The sequence below is a fragment of the Stegostoma tigrinum genome, unplaced genomic scaffold (genome assembly GCF_030684315.1).
Source record: "Stegostoma tigrinum isolate sSteTig4 unplaced genomic scaffold, sSteTig4.hap1 scaffold_117, whole genome shotgun sequence".
Classification (NCBI taxonomy): Eukaryota; Metazoa; Chordata; class Chondrichthyes; order Orectolobiformes; family Stegostomatidae; genus Stegostoma; species Stegostoma tigrinum.
The window spans coordinates 248816-264994 of NW_026728067.1; the positions used below are offsets into that span (position 1 = coordinate 248816).

At 49.9% G+C, this 16179-nt stretch overlaps 1 protein-coding gene across 1 annotated transcript in view; it reads right to left on the reverse strand.

The window, feature by feature from the left end:
- LOC132207648 (uncharacterized) overlaps window positions 1–16179 on the reverse strand; it is a 501523-nt gene that overhangs the window by 216290 nt on the left and 269054 nt on the right. The window lies entirely within an intron of this gene.

Here is a 16179-nt window from a genome sequence, read left to right on the forward strand (position 1 = left end):
CATACCATTTCCATCAGTCAATGCAGCTGATTTCACTCAGTCACTGCATCCCATTTCCCTCAGTCACTGCATCCCATTTCCCTCAGTCACTGCATCCCACTTCCCTCAGTCACTGCATCCCATTTCACTCAGTCAGTGCATCACATTTCACTCAGGCACTGTATCCCATTTCCTTAAGTCACTGCACCCCAAGCCCGCTCGGGCACTGCATCCCTATTAACTCAGTCACTCCTTCCCAGTACCTTCGTCACTGCATCCTATTTCACTCAGTCACTGCTTCCATTTCCATCAGTCACTGCATCCCATTTCACTCAGCCACTGCATCCCATTTCGCTCAGTCACTGCATCCCACATCACTCAATCACTGCCGGCCATTTCACTCATTGACTGCATCCTATTTCACTCTGACACTGCGTCCCGTTTCCCTCAGTCACTGCATCCCATTACCGTCCGTCATTCCATCCAATTACTGTCAGTCACTGCATCCCATTTTGATCAGTCACTGCATCCCATTTTGATCAGTCACTGGATCCCATTTCCACCAGTTACTGCATCCCATTTCTCTCAGCCACTGTACTCCAAGCCCGCTCGGGCACTGCCTCCCCATTAACTCAGTCACTCCTTCCCAGGACCTCAGTCACTGCATCCCATGTCCCACAAAAACTGCATTCAATTTCCATCAGTCACTGCATCTCATTTCACTCATTAACTGCTTCCCATTTCAATCAGACACTGCATCCCATTCCACTCAGTCACTGCACCCCATTCCATTCAGTCACTGCAACCCATTTCACTCAGTCAGTGCATCACATTTCACTCACGCACTGTATCCAATTTCCCTCAGTCACTGCACACCAAGCCCGTTCGGGCACTGCATCCCTGTTAACGCAGTCACTCCTTCCCAGTACCTCAGTCACTGCATCGCATTTCACTCAGTCACTGCATCCATTTTCACTCAGTCACTGCATTGGTTTCCATCAGTCACTGCATCCCATTACCCTCAGTCGCAGCATCCCATTTCCCATAGACACTGCATTTCCTTTCCCTAAGTCACTGCATCTCATTTCCAACAGTCACTGCATCCCATTTCACTCCCCACTGCATCCCATTTCACTCAGCCACTGCATCCCATTTCACTCGGCCACTGCATCCCAGTTCACACAGTCACCGCATCCCAGTTCACACAGTCACCGCATCCCAGTTCACACAGTCACCGCATCCCAGTTCCGTCAGTCACTGCATCCCATGTCCATCAGTCACTGCATCCCATTTCCCACAGTCACTGCATCTCCTTTCCTCAGTCATTGCATCCCATTTCACTCAGTCACTGCAGGCCATTTCCCTCACTCATTGCATCCCATTACCATCAGTCACTGCATACCATTTCCATCAGTCACTGCATCCCATTACCCTCAGTCGCAGCATCCCATTTCCCATAGACACTGCATTTCCTTTCCCTAAGTCACTGCTTCTCATTTCCACCAGTCACTGCATCCCATTTCACTCCCCACTGCATTCCATTTCACTCAGCCACTGCATCCCATTTCACTCGGCCTCTGCATCCCAGTTCACATAGTCACCGCATCCCAGTTCACACAGTCACCACATCCCAGTTCACACAGTCACCACATCCCAGTTCACACAGTCACCGCATCCCAGTTCCGTCAGTCACTGCATCCCAGTCACTGCATCCCATTTCCATCAGTCACTGCATCCCATTTCACTCAGCCACTGCATCCCAGTTCACACAGTCACCGCATCCCAGTTCACACAGTCACCGCATCCCAGTTCCGTCAGTCACTGCATCCCATGTCCGTCAGTCACTGCATCCCATTTCCCACAGTCACTGCATCTCCTTTCCTCAGTCATTGCATCCCATTACCCTCAGTCACTGCATCCCATTAACTTCACTCGCAGGATCCCATTTCAAACAGACACTGCATACCATTTCCATCAGTCACTGCATCTCATTTCACTCAGTCACTGCATCCCACTTCCCTCAGTCACTGCATCCCATTTCGTTCAGTCACTCCATCCCATTTCCCTCAGTCGCAGCATCCCATTTCCCTCAGTCGCAGCATCCCATTTCCCCCAGACACTGCATTTCCTTTCCTTAAGTCACTGCATCCCATTTCACTCAGTCACTGCACCCCAAGCCCGCTCGGGCACTGCATCCCTATTAACGCAGTCACTCCTTCCCAGTACCTCAGTCACTGCATCGCATTTCACTCAGTCACTGCATCCCATTTCACTCAGTCACTGCATCCCATTACCCTCAGTCACTGCATCCCATTACCCTCAGTCACTGCATCCCATTACCCTCAGTCGCAGCATCCCATTTCCCACAGACACTGCATTTCCTTTCCCTAAGTCACTGCATCTCATTTCCATCAGTCACTGCATCCCATTTCACTCCCCACTGCATCCCATTTCTCCAGCCACTGCTTCCCAGTTCACACAGTCACCGCATCCCAGTTCACACAGTCACCACATCCCAGTTCACACAGTCACCACATCCCAGTTCACACAGTAACCGCATCCCAGTTCCGTCAGTCACTGCATCCCATTTCACTCAGTCACTGCGCGCATTTCACTCAGTCGCTGCATCTCATTTCACTCAGTCACTGCATCCCATTCCACTCAGTCACTGCATCCCATTTCACTCAGTCAGTGCATCACATTTCACTCAGGCACTGTATCCCATTTCCCTAAGTCACTGCACCCCAAGCCCGCTCGGGCATTGCACCCCTATTAATTCAGTCACTCCTTCCCAGTACCTGAGTCACTGTATCGCATTTCACTCAGCCACTGCATCACAGTTCACACAGTCACCGCATCCCAGTTCACACAGTCACCGCATCCCAGTTCACACAGCCACAGCATCCCATTTCAAACAGTTACTGCATCTCATTTCACTCATTCAATACTTCACATTCCATTCAGTCACCGCTTCCCATTTCCCACAGTCACTGCATCTCCTTTCCTCAGTCATTGCATCCCATTTCACTCAGTCACTGCAGGCCATTTCCCTCAGTCACTGCATCCCATTACCATCAGTCACTACATCCCATTACCCTCAGTCACTGCACCACAGTACGCTCAGTCACAGCATCCCATTTCCAACAGTGACTGCATCCCATTGCCAACAGTCACTGCAGTCCATTTCCAACAGTCACTGCATCCCATTTCCAAGAGTCAGTGTATCCCATTTCACTCAGCCACCGCATTCCATTTCCCTCAGTCACTGCATCCCAAATCACTCAATCACTGCAGGCCATTTCACTCCTTGACTGCATCCCATTTCACTCTGACACTGCGTCCCGTTTCCCTCAGTCACTGCATCCCATTACCGTCCGTCACTCCATCCAATTACTGTCAGTCACCGCATCCCATTTCGATCAGTCACTGCATTCCATTTCCACTAGTTACTGCATCCCATTTCACTCAGCCACTGCATCCCATTTCTCTCAGCCACTGTATCCCATTTCCCTCAGACACTGTACTCCAAGCCCGCTCGGGCACTGCATCCCTATTAACTCAGTCTCTCCTTCCCAGGACCTCAGTCACTGCATCCCATGTCCCACAGTAACTGCATCCCATTTCCATCAGGCACTGCAGCTCATGTCACTCTGTCACTGCATTCAATTTCCATCAGTCACTGCATCTCATTTCACTCATTAACTGCATCCCATTTCAATCAGACACTGCATCCCATTTCACTCAGTCACTGCATCCCATTTCCCTCAGTCACTGCATCCCACTTCCATCAGTCACTGGTTCCCGTATCTCACAGACGCTGCATTCAATTTCCGACACTCACGGTATCCCATTTCCCACTGCATCTCATTTCAATCAGTGATTGCATCCTACTTCCCACAAATACTGCATCCCATTTCGCTCAGTCACTGTATCTCATTTCACTTGGTCACTGCATCCAATTTCGCTCATTCACTGCAACCCATTCCCCTGAGTCACTGCATCTCATTTCCGTCAAACAATGCATCTCATTGCACTCAGTCACTGCATCCCATTTCACTCAGTCAGTGCATCGCATTTCACTCAGTCACTGCATCCCATTTCACTCAGTCACTGCATCCCATTTCACTCAGTCACTGCATCCCAATTCCCTCAGTCACTGCATCCCATGTCCGTGTGTCACTGCATCTCATATCACTCAGTCACTGCATCCCATTTCCCTCAGTCACTGCATCCCATTACCCTCAGTCACTGCATCCCATTAACTTCAGTCGCAGGATCCCATTTCAAACAGACACTGCATCCCATCTCCGTCAGTCACTGCATCCCATTTCCCACAGTCACTGCATACCATTTCCGTCAGTCACTGCATCCCTATTAACTCAGTCACTCCTTCCCAGTACCTCAGTCACTGCATCGCATTTCACTCAGTCACTGCATCCATTTCCATCAGTCACTGCATCCGATTACCCTCAGTCGCAGCATCCCATTTCCCACAGACACTGCATTTCCTTTCCCTTCGTCACTGCATCTCATTTCCACCAGTCACTGCATCCCATTTCACTCCGCACTGCATCCCATTTCACTCAGCCTCTGCATCCCATTTCACTCAGCCACTGCATCCCAGTTCACATAGTCACCGCATCCCAGTTCACACAGTCACCGCATCCCAGTTCACACAGTTACCACATCCCAGTTCACACAGTCACCGCATCCCAGTTCCGTCAGTCATTGCATCCCAGTTCCATCAGTCACTGTATCCGATTTCTATCAGTCACTGCGCGCATTTCACTCAGTCACTGCATCTCATTTCACTCATTTACTGCATCCCATTTCACGCAGTCACTGCATCCCATTTCCCTAAGTCACTGCACCCCAAGCCCGCTCGGGCATTGCACCCCTATTAATTCAGTCACTCCTTCCCAGTACCTGAGTCACTGTATCGCATTTCACTCAGCTACTGCATCCCAGTTCACACAGTCACCGCATCCCAGTTCACACAGTCACCGCATCCCAGTTCACACAGCCACAACATCCCATTTCAAACAGTTACTGCATCTCATTTCACTCATTCAATGCTTACCATTCCATTCAGTCACCACTTCCCATTTCCCACAGTCACTGCATCTCCTTTCCTCAGTCATTGCATCCCATTTCACTCAGTCACTGCAGGCCATTTCCCTCAGTCACTGCATCCCATTACCATCAGTCACTACATCCCATTACCCTCAGTCACTGCATCCCAGTTCCATCAGTCACTGGTTCCCGTATCTCACAGACGCTGCATTCAATTTCCGACACTCACGGTATCCCATTTCCCACTGCATCTCATTTCAATCAGTGATTGCATCCTACTTCCCACAAATACTGCAACCCATTTCGCTCAGTCACTGCATCTCATTTCACTTGGTCACTGCATCCAATTTCGCTCATTCACTGCATCCCATTTCCCTCAGTCACTGCATCTCATTTCCGTCAAACAATGCATCTCATTGCACTCAGTCACTGCATCCCATTTCACTCAGTCAGTGCATCGCATTTCACTCAGTCACTGCATCCCATTTCACTCAGTCACTGCATCCCATTACCCTCAGTCACTGCATCCCATTAACTTCAGTCGCAGGATCCCATTTCAAACAGACACTGCATCCCATCTCCGTCAGTCACTGCATCCCATTTCCCTCAGTCACTGCATACCATTTCCATCAGACACTGCATCTCATTTCACTCAGTCACTGCATCCCATTTCCGTCAGTCACTGCATCCCTATTAACTCAGTCACTCCTTCCCAGTACCTCAGTCACTGCATCCCATTTCACTCAGTCACTGCATCCATTTCCATCAGTCAGTACATCCCATTACCCTCAGTCACTGCATCCCATTACCCTCAGTCGCAGCATCCCATTTCCCACAGACACTGCATTTCCTTTCCCTTAGTCATTGCATCTCATTTCCAGCAGTCACTGCATCCCATTTCACGCCCCACTGCATCCCATTTCACTCAGCCACTGCATCCCATTTCACTCAGCCACTGCATCCCAGTTCACATAGTCACCGCATCCCAGTTCACACAGTCACCACATCCCAGTTCACAAAGTCACCGCATCCCATTTCCGTCAGTCACTGCATCCCAGTTCCATCAATCACTGTATCCGATTTCTATCAGTCACTGCGCGCATTTCACTCAGTCACTGCATCTCATTTCACTCAGTCACTGCATCTCATTTCACTCAGTCACTGCATCGCATTTCACTCAGTCACTGCATCGCATTTCACTCAGTCACTGCATCGCATTTCACTCAGTCACTGCATCCCATTTCATTCAGTCAGTGCGTCACATTTCACTCAGGCACTGTATCCCATTTCCCTAAGTCACTGCACCCCAAGCCCGCTCGGGCACTGCATCCCTATTAACTCAGTCACTCCTACCCAGTACCTCCGTCACTGCATCCCATTTCACTCAGTCACTGCTTCCATTTCCATCAGTCATTGCATCCCATTACCCTTAGTCCCAGCATCCCATTTCCCACAGACACTGCATTTCATTTCCCTAAGACACTGCATCTTATTTCCACCAGTCACTGCATCCCATTTCATTCCCCACTGCATCTCATTTCACGCAGTCACTGCATCACATTTCACTCAGTCACTGCATCCCATTTCACTCAGTCACTGCATCCCATTTCACTCAGTCAGCGCATCACATTTCCCTCAGTCACTGCATCCTATTTCCTCAGTCAATGCATCTCCTTTCCACAGTCACGGCAATTCCATTTCACTCAGTCACTGCGTCCCATTTCACTCAGCCACTGCGTCCCATTTCACTCAGTCACTGCGTCCCATTTCCATCAGTCACTGCGTCCCATTTCCATCAGTCACTGCGTCCCATTTCCCACTGTCACTGCATCCCATTTCCCAGTCACTGCATCCCATTTTCCTCAGTCACTGCATCCCATTGCCCTCAGTCACTGCATCCCATTGTCCTCAGTCACTGCATCCCATTTCACTCAGTCACTGCATCCCATTTCACTCAGTCACTGCATCCTATTTCACTCAGCCACTGCATCCCATTTCCGTCAGTCACTGCATCCCCGTTCCATCAATCACTGTATCCGATTTCTATCGGTCACTGCGCGCATTTCCCTCAGTCACTGCATCTCATTTCACTCATTCACTGCATCCCATTTCACGCAGTCACTGCTTCCCATTCCACTCAGTCACTGCATCCCATTACCCTCAGTCACTGCATCCCATTAACTTCAGTCGCAGGATCCCATTTCAAACAGACACTGCATCCCATCTCCGTCAGTCACTGCATCCCATTTCCCTCAGTCACTGCATACCATTTCCATCAGACACTGCATCTCATTTCACTCAGTCACTGCATCCCATTTCCGTCAGTCACTGCATCCCTATAAACTCAGTCACTCCTTCCCAGTACCTCAGTCACTGCATCGCATTTCACTCAGTCACTGCATCCCATTTCACTCAGTCACTGCATCCCATTTCACTCAGTCACTGCATCCATTTCCATCAGTCAGTACATCCCATTACCCTCAGTCACTGCATCCCATTCCCCTCAGTCGCAGTATCCCATTTCCCACAGACACTGCAGTTCCTTTCCCTTAGTCATTGCATCTCATTTCCACCAGTCACTGCATCCCATTTCACGCCCCACTGCATCCCATTTCACTCAGTCACTGCATCTCATTTCACTCATTCACTGCATCCCATTTCACGCAGTCACTGCATCGCATTTCACTCAGTCAGTGCATCCCATTTCATTCAGTCAGTGCGACACATTTCACTCAGGCACTGTATCCCATTTCCCTAAGTTACTGCACCCCAAGCCCGCTCGGGCACTGCATCCCTATTAACTCAGTCACTCCTTCCCAGTACCTCCGTCACTGCATCCCATTTCACTCAGTCACTGCTTCCATATCCAACAGTCACTGCATCCCATTACCCTCAGTCCCAGCAGCCATTTCCCACAGACACTGCATTTCATTTCCCTGAGACACTGCATCTTATTTCCACCAGTCACTGCATCCCATTTCATTCCCCACTGCATCTCATTTCACGCAGTCACTGCATCCCATTTCACTCAGTCACTGCATCCCATTCCACTCAGTCACTGCATCCCATTCCACTCAGTCACTGCATCACATTTCCCTCAGTCACTGCATCCTATTTCCTCAGTCAATGCATCTCCTTTCCACAGTCACGGCAATTCCATTTCACTCAGTCACTGCGTCCCATTTCACTCAGCCACTGCGTCCCATTTCCATCAGTCACTGCATCCCATTTCCCACTGTCACTGCATCCCATTTCCCAGTCACTGCATCCCATTTCCCTCAGTCACTGCATCCCATTGCCCTCAGTCACTGCATCCCATTGCCCTCAGTCATTGCATCCCATTGTCCTCAGTCACTGCATCCCATTGTCCTCAGTCACTGCATCCCATTTCACTCAGTCACTGAATCCCATTTCACTCAGTCACTGAATCCCATTTCACTCAGTCACTGCATCCCATTACCCTCAGTCACTGCATCCCATTAACTTCAGTCGCAGGATCCCATTTCAAACAGACACTGCATCCCATTTCCGTCAGTCACTGCATCCCATTTCCATCAGTCACTGCATCTCATTTCACTCAGTCACTGCATCCCATTTCCCTCAGTCACTGCATCCCATTTCCCTCAGTCACTGCATCCCATTTCCCTCAGTCACTGCATCCCACTTCCCTCAGTCAGTGCATCCCATTTCAATCAGTCACTGCATCCCATTTCACTCAGTCACTGCATCCCATTTCGCTCAGACACTGCATCCCATTTCCGTCAGTCACTCCATCCCATTTCGCTCAGACACTGCATCCCATTTTCGTCAGTCACTCCATCCCATTTCCCTCAGTCGCAGTATCCTATATCCGACAGACACTGCATTTCCATTCCTTAAGTCACTGCATCGCATTTCACTCAGTCACTGCACCCCAAGCCCGGTCGGGCACTGCATCTCTATTAGCTCAGTCACTCCTTCCCAGTACCTCAGTCACTGCATCGCATTTCACTCAGTCACTGCATCCATTTTCACTCATTCACTGCATCCCATTACCCTCAGTCACTGCATCCCATTACCCTCAGTCACTGCATCCCATTTCCCACAGACACTGCATTTCCTTTCCCTAAGTCACTGCATCTCATTTCCACCAGTCACTGCATCCCATTTCACTCCCACCGCATCCCATTTCACTCAGCCACTGCATCCCATTTCACTCAGCCACTGCATCCCAGTTCACAAAGTCACCGTATACCAGTTCCGTCAGTCACTGCGTCCCATTTCCATCAGTCACTGCATCCCATTTCCAACTGTCACTGCTTCCCATTTCCCAGTCACTGCATCCCATTTCCCTGTCACTGCATCCCATTTCCCTCAGTCACTGCATCCCATTTCCCTCAGTCACTGCATCCCATTTCCTCAGTCACTGCATCCCATTTCCTTAGTCACTGCATCTCCTTTCCACAGTCACGGCAATTACATTTCACTCAGTCACTGCGTCCCATTTCACTCAGTCAGTGCGTCCAATTTCCATCAGTCACAGCATCCCATTGCCGTCAGTCACTGCATCCCATTGTCCTCAGTCACTGCATCCCATTTCCCTCAGTCATTGCATCCCATTTCACTCAGTCATTGCATCCCATTTCACTCAGTCACTGCATCCCATTTCACTCAGTCACTGCATCCCATTTCACTCAGTCACTGCATCCCATTTCACTCAGTCACTGCATCCCATTTCGCTCAGTCACTGCATCCCATTTCGCTCAGACACTGCATCCCATTTCCGTCAGTCACACCATCCCATTTCCCTCAGTCCCAGCATCCTATACCCCACAGACACTGCATTTCGTTTCCTTAAGACACTGCATCGCATTTCACTCAGTCACTGCATCCCATTTCACTCAGTCACTGCATCCATTTCCATCAGTCACTGCATCCCATTACCCTCAGTCACTGCATCCCATTACCCTCAGTCGCAGCATCCCATTTCCCACAGACACTGCATTTCCTTTCCCTTAGTCACTGCATCTCATTTTCACCAGTCACTGCATCCCATTTCACTCCCCAATGCATCCCATTTCACTCAGCCACTGCATCCCATTTCACTAAGCCACTGCATCCCACTTCACACAGTCACCACATCACAGTTCTCAAAGTCACCGCATCCCAGTTCCGTCAGTCACTGCATCCCAGTTCCATCAGTCACTGTATCCGATTTCTATCAGTCACTGCGCACATTTCATTCAGTCACTGCATCTCATTTCACTCATTCACTGCATCCCTTTTCACTCAGTCACTGCATCCCATTCCACTCAGTCACTGCATCCCATTCCACTCAGTCACTGCATCCCATTTCACTCAGTCAGTGCATCCCATTTCACTCAGGCACTGTATCCCATTTCCCTAAGTCAGTGCACCCCAAGCCCGCTCAGGGACTGCATCCCTATTAACTCAGTCACTCCTTCCAGGTACCTCCGTCACTGCATCCCATTTCACTCAGTCACTGCTTCCATTTCCATCAGTCATTGCATCCCATTACCCTCAGTCACTGCACCCCATTTCACTCAGTCACTGCATCCCATTTCACTCAGTCACTGTATCACATTTCCCTCAGTCACTGCATCTCATTTCCACCAGTCACTGCATCCCATTTTATTCCCCACTGGATCTCATTTCACGCAGTCACTGCATCGCATTTCACTCAGTCACTGCATCCCATTACCCTCAGTCCCAGCATCCCATTTCCCACAGATACTGCATCTTATTTCCACCAGTCACTGCATCCCGTTTCATTCCCCAATGCATCTCATTTCACGCAGTCACTGCATCGCATTTCACTCAGTCACTGCATCCCATTTCACTCAGTCACTGCATCCCATTCCACTCATTCACTGCATCCCATTTCACTCAGTCAGTGTGTCGCATTTCACTCAGGCACTGTATTCCATTTCCTTAAGTCAATGCACCCCAAGCCCGCTCAGGGACTGCATCCCTATTAACTCAGTCAATCCTTCCCAGTACCTCCGTCACTGCATCCCATTTCACTCAGTCACTGCATCCATTTCCATCAGTCACTGCATCCCATTACCCTCAGTCACTGCATCCCATTCCCCTCAGTCACTGCATCCCATTCCCCTCAGTCACTGCATCCCATTGTCCTCAGTCACTGCATCCCAATGTCCTCAGTCACTGCATCCCATTTCACTCAGTCTCTACATCCCATTTCACTCATTCACTGCATCCCATTACCCTTAGTCACTGCATCCCATTAACTTCAGTCGCAGGATCCCATTTCAAACAGACACTGCATACCATTTCCATCAGTCACTGCATCCCATTTCACTCAGTCACTGCATCCCATTTCACTCAGTCACTGCATCCCATTTCCCACTGTCACTGCATCCCATTTCCCACTGTCACTGCATCCCATTTCCCAGTCACTGCATCCCATTTCCCTGAGACACTGCATCCCATTTCCCTCAGTCACTGCATCCCATCGCCCTCAGTCACTGCATCCCATCGCCCTCAGTCACTGCATCCCATCGTCCTCAGTCACTGCATCCCATCGTCCTCAGTCACTGCATCCCATTTCACTCAGTCACTGCATCCCATTTCACTCAGTCACTGCATCCCATTACCCTCAGTCACTGCATCCCATTAACTTCAGTCGCAGGATCCCATTTCAAACAGACACTGCATCCCATTTCCGTCAGTCACTGCATCCCATTTACCTCAGTCACTGCATACCATTTCCATCAGTCACTGCAGCTGATTTCACTCAGTCACTGCATCCCATTTCCCTCAGTCACTGCATCCCACTTCCCTCAGTCACTGCATCCCATTTCACTCAGTCAGTGCATCACATTTCACTCAGGCACTGTATCCCATTTCCTTAAGTCACTGCACCCCAAGCCCGCTCGGGCACTGCATCCCTATTAACTCAGTCACTCCTTCCCAGTACCTTCGTCACTGCATCCTATTTCACTCAGTCACTGCTTCCATTTCCATCAGTCACTGCATCCCATTTCACTCAGCCACTGCATCCCATTTCGCTCAGTCACTGCATCCCACATCACTCAATCACTGCCGGCCATTTCACTCATTGACTGCATCCTATTTCACTCTGACACTGCGTCCCGTTTCCCTCAGTCACTGCATCCCATTACCGTCCGTCATTCCATCCAATTACTGTCAGTCACTGCATCCCATTTTGATCAGTCACTGCATCCCATTTTGATCAGTCACTGGATCCCATTTCCACCAGTTACTGCATCCCATTTCTCTCAGCCACTGTACTCCAAGCCCGCTCGGGCACTGCCTCCCCATTAACTCAGTCACTCCTTCCCAGGACCTCAGTCACTGCATCCCATGTCCCACAAAAACTGCATTCAATTTCCATCAGTCACTGCATCTCATTTCACTCATTAACTGCTTCCCATTTCAATCAGACACTGCATCCCATTCCACTCAGTCACTGCACCCCATTCCATTCAGTCACTGCAACCCATTTCACTCAGTCAGTGCATCACATTTCACTCACGCACTGTATCCAATTTCCCTCAGTCACTGCACACCAAGCCCGTTCGGGCACTGCATCCCTGTTAACGCAGTCACTCCTTCCCAGTACCTCAGTCACTGCATCGCATTTCACTCAGTCACTGCATCCATTTTCACTCAGTCACTGCATTGGTTTCCATCAGTCACTGCATCCCATTACCCTCAGTCGCAGCATCCCATTTCCCATAGACACTGCATTTCCTTTCCCTAAGTCACTGCATCTCATTTCCAACAGTCACTGCATCCCATTTCACTCCCCACTGCATCCCATTTCACTCAGCCACTGCATCCCATTTCACTCGGCCACTGCATCCCAGTTCACACAGTCACTGCATCCCAGTTCACACAGTCACCACATCCCAGTTCACACAGTCACCGCATCCCAGTTCCGTCAGTCACTGTATCCCAGTCACTGCATCCCATTTCCATCAGTCACTGCATCCCATTTCACTCAGTCACTGCATCCCATTTCACTCAGCCACTGCATCCCATTTCACATAGTCACCGCATCCCAGTTCACACAGTCACCACATCCCAGTTCACACAGTCACCGCATCCCAGTTCACACAGTCACCGCATCCCAGTTCCGTCAGTCACTGCATCCCATGTCCATCAGTCACTGCATCCCATTTCCCACAGTCACTGCATCTCCTTTCCTCAGTCATTGCATCCCATTTCACTCAGTCACTGCAGGCCATTTCCCTCACTCATTGCATCCCATTACCATCAGTCACTGCATACCATTTCCATCAGTCACTGCATCCCATTACCCTCAGTCGCAGCATCCCATTTCCCATAGACACTGCATTTCCTTTCCCTAAGTCACTGCTTCTCATTTCCACCAGTCACTGCATCCCATTTCACTCCCCACTGCATCCCATTTCACTCAGCCACTGCATCCCATTTCACTCGGCCTCTGCATCCCAGTTCACATAGTCACCGCATCCCAGTTCACACAGTCACCACATCCCAGTTCACACAGTCACCACATCCCAGTTCACACAGTCACCGCATCCCAGTTCCGTCAGTCACTGCATCCCAGTCACTGCATCCCATTTCCATCAGTCACTGCATCCCATTTCACTCAGCCACTGCATCCCAGTTCACACAGTCACCGCATCCCAGTTCACACAGTCACCGCATCCCAGTTCCGTCAGTCACTGCATCCCATGTCCATCAGTCACTGCATCCCATTTCCCACAGTCACTGCATCTCCTTTCCTCAGTCATTGCATCCCATTACCCTCAGTCACTGCATCCCATTAACTTCACTCGCAGGATCCCATTTCAAACAGACACTGCATACCATTTCCATCAGTCACTGCATCTCATTTCACTCAGTCACTGCATCCCATTTCCCTCAGTCACTGCATCCCATTTCCCTCAGTCACTGCATCCCACTTCCCTCAGTCAGTGCATCCCATTTCACTCAGTCACTGCATCCCATTTCGTTCAGTCACTCCATCCCATTTCCCTCAGTCGCAGCATCCCATTTCCCTCAGTCGCAGCATCCCATTTCCCCCAGACACTGCATTTCCTTTCCTTAAGTCACTGCATCCCATTTCACTCAGTCACTGCACCCCAAGCCCGCTCGGGCACTGCATCCCTATTAACGCAGTCACTCCTTCCCAGTACCTCAGTCACTGCATCGCATTTCACTCAGTCACTGCATCCCATTTCACTCAGTCACTGCATCCCATTACCCTCAGTCACTACATCCCATTACCCTCAGTCGCAGCATCCCATTTCCCACAGACACTGCATTTCCTTTCCCTAAGTCACTGCATCTCATTTCCATCAGTCACTGCATCCCATTTCACTCCCCACTGCATCCCATTTCTCCAGCCACTGCTTCCCAGTTCACACAGTCACCGCATCCCAGTTCACACAGTCACCACATCCCAGTTCACACAGTAACCGCATCCCAGTTCCGTCAGTCACTGCATCCCATTTCACTCAGTCACTGCGCACATTTCACTCAGTCGCTGCATCTCATTTCACTCAGTCACTGCATCCCATTCCACTCAGTCACTGCATCCCATTTCACTCAGTCAGTGCATCACATTTCACTCAGGCACTGTATCCCATTTCCCTAAGTCACTGCACCCCAAGCCCGCTCGGGCATTGCACCCCTATTAATTCAGTCACTCCTTCCCAGTACCTGAGTCACTGTATCGCATTTCACTCAGCCACTGCATCACAGTTCACACAGTCACCGCATCCCAGTTCACACAGTCACCGCATCCCAGTTCACACAGCCACAGCATCCCATTTCAAACAGTTACTGCATCTCATTTCACTCATTCAATACTTCACATTCCATTCAGTCACCGCTTCCCATTTCCCACAGTCACTGCATCTCCTTTCCTCAGTCATTGCATCCCATTTCACTCAGTCACTGCAGGCCATTTCCCTCAGTCACTGCATCCCATTACCATCAGTCACTACATCCCATTACCCTCAGTCACTGCACCACAGTACGCTCAGTCACAGCATCCCATTTCCAACAGTGACTGCATCCCATTGCCAACAGTCACTGCAATCCATTTCCAACAGTCACTGCATCCCATTTCCAAGAGTCAGTGTATCCCATTTCACTCAGCCACCGCATTCCATTTCCCTCAGTCACTGCATCCCAAATCACTCAATCACTGCAGGCCATTTCACTCCTTGACTGCATCCCATTTCACTCTGACACTGCGTCCCGTTTCCCTCAGTCACTGCATCCCATTACCGTCCGTCACTCCATCCAATTACTGTCAGTCACCGCATCCCATTTCGATCAGTCACTGCATTCCATTTCCACCAGTTACTGCATCCCATTTCACTCAGCCACTGCATCCCATTTCTCTCAGCCACTGTATCCCATTTCCCTCAGTCACTGTACTCCAAGCCCGCTCGGGCACTGCATCCCTATTAACTCAGTCTCTCCTTCCCAGGACCTCAGTCACTGCATCCCATGTCCCACAGTAACTGCATCCCATTTCCATCAGGCACTGCAGCTCATGTCACTCTGTCACTGCATTCAATTTCCATCAGTCACTGCATCTCATTTCACTCATTAACTGCATCCCATTTCAATCAGACACTGCATCCCATTTCACTCAGACACTGCATCCCATTTCACTCAGTCACTGCATCCCATTTCCCTCAGTCACTGCATCCCACTTCCATCAGTCACTGGTTCCCGTATCTCACAGATGCTGCATTCAATTTCCGACACTCACGGTATCCCATTTCCCACTGCATCTCATTTCAATCAGTGATTGCATCCTACTTCCCACAAATACTGCATCCCATTTCGCTCAGTCACTGTATCTCATTTCACTTGGTCACTGCATCCAATTTCGCTCATTCACTGCAACCCATTCCCCTGAGTCACTGCATCTCATTTCCGTCAAACAATGTATCTCATTGCACTCAGTCACTGCATCCCATTTCACTCAGTCAGTGCATCGCATTTCACTCAGTCACTGCATCCCATTTCACTCAGTCACTGCATCCCATTTCACTCAGTCACTGCATCCCAATTCCCTCAGTCACTGCATCCCATGTCCGTGTGTCACTGCATCTCATATCACTCAGTCACTGC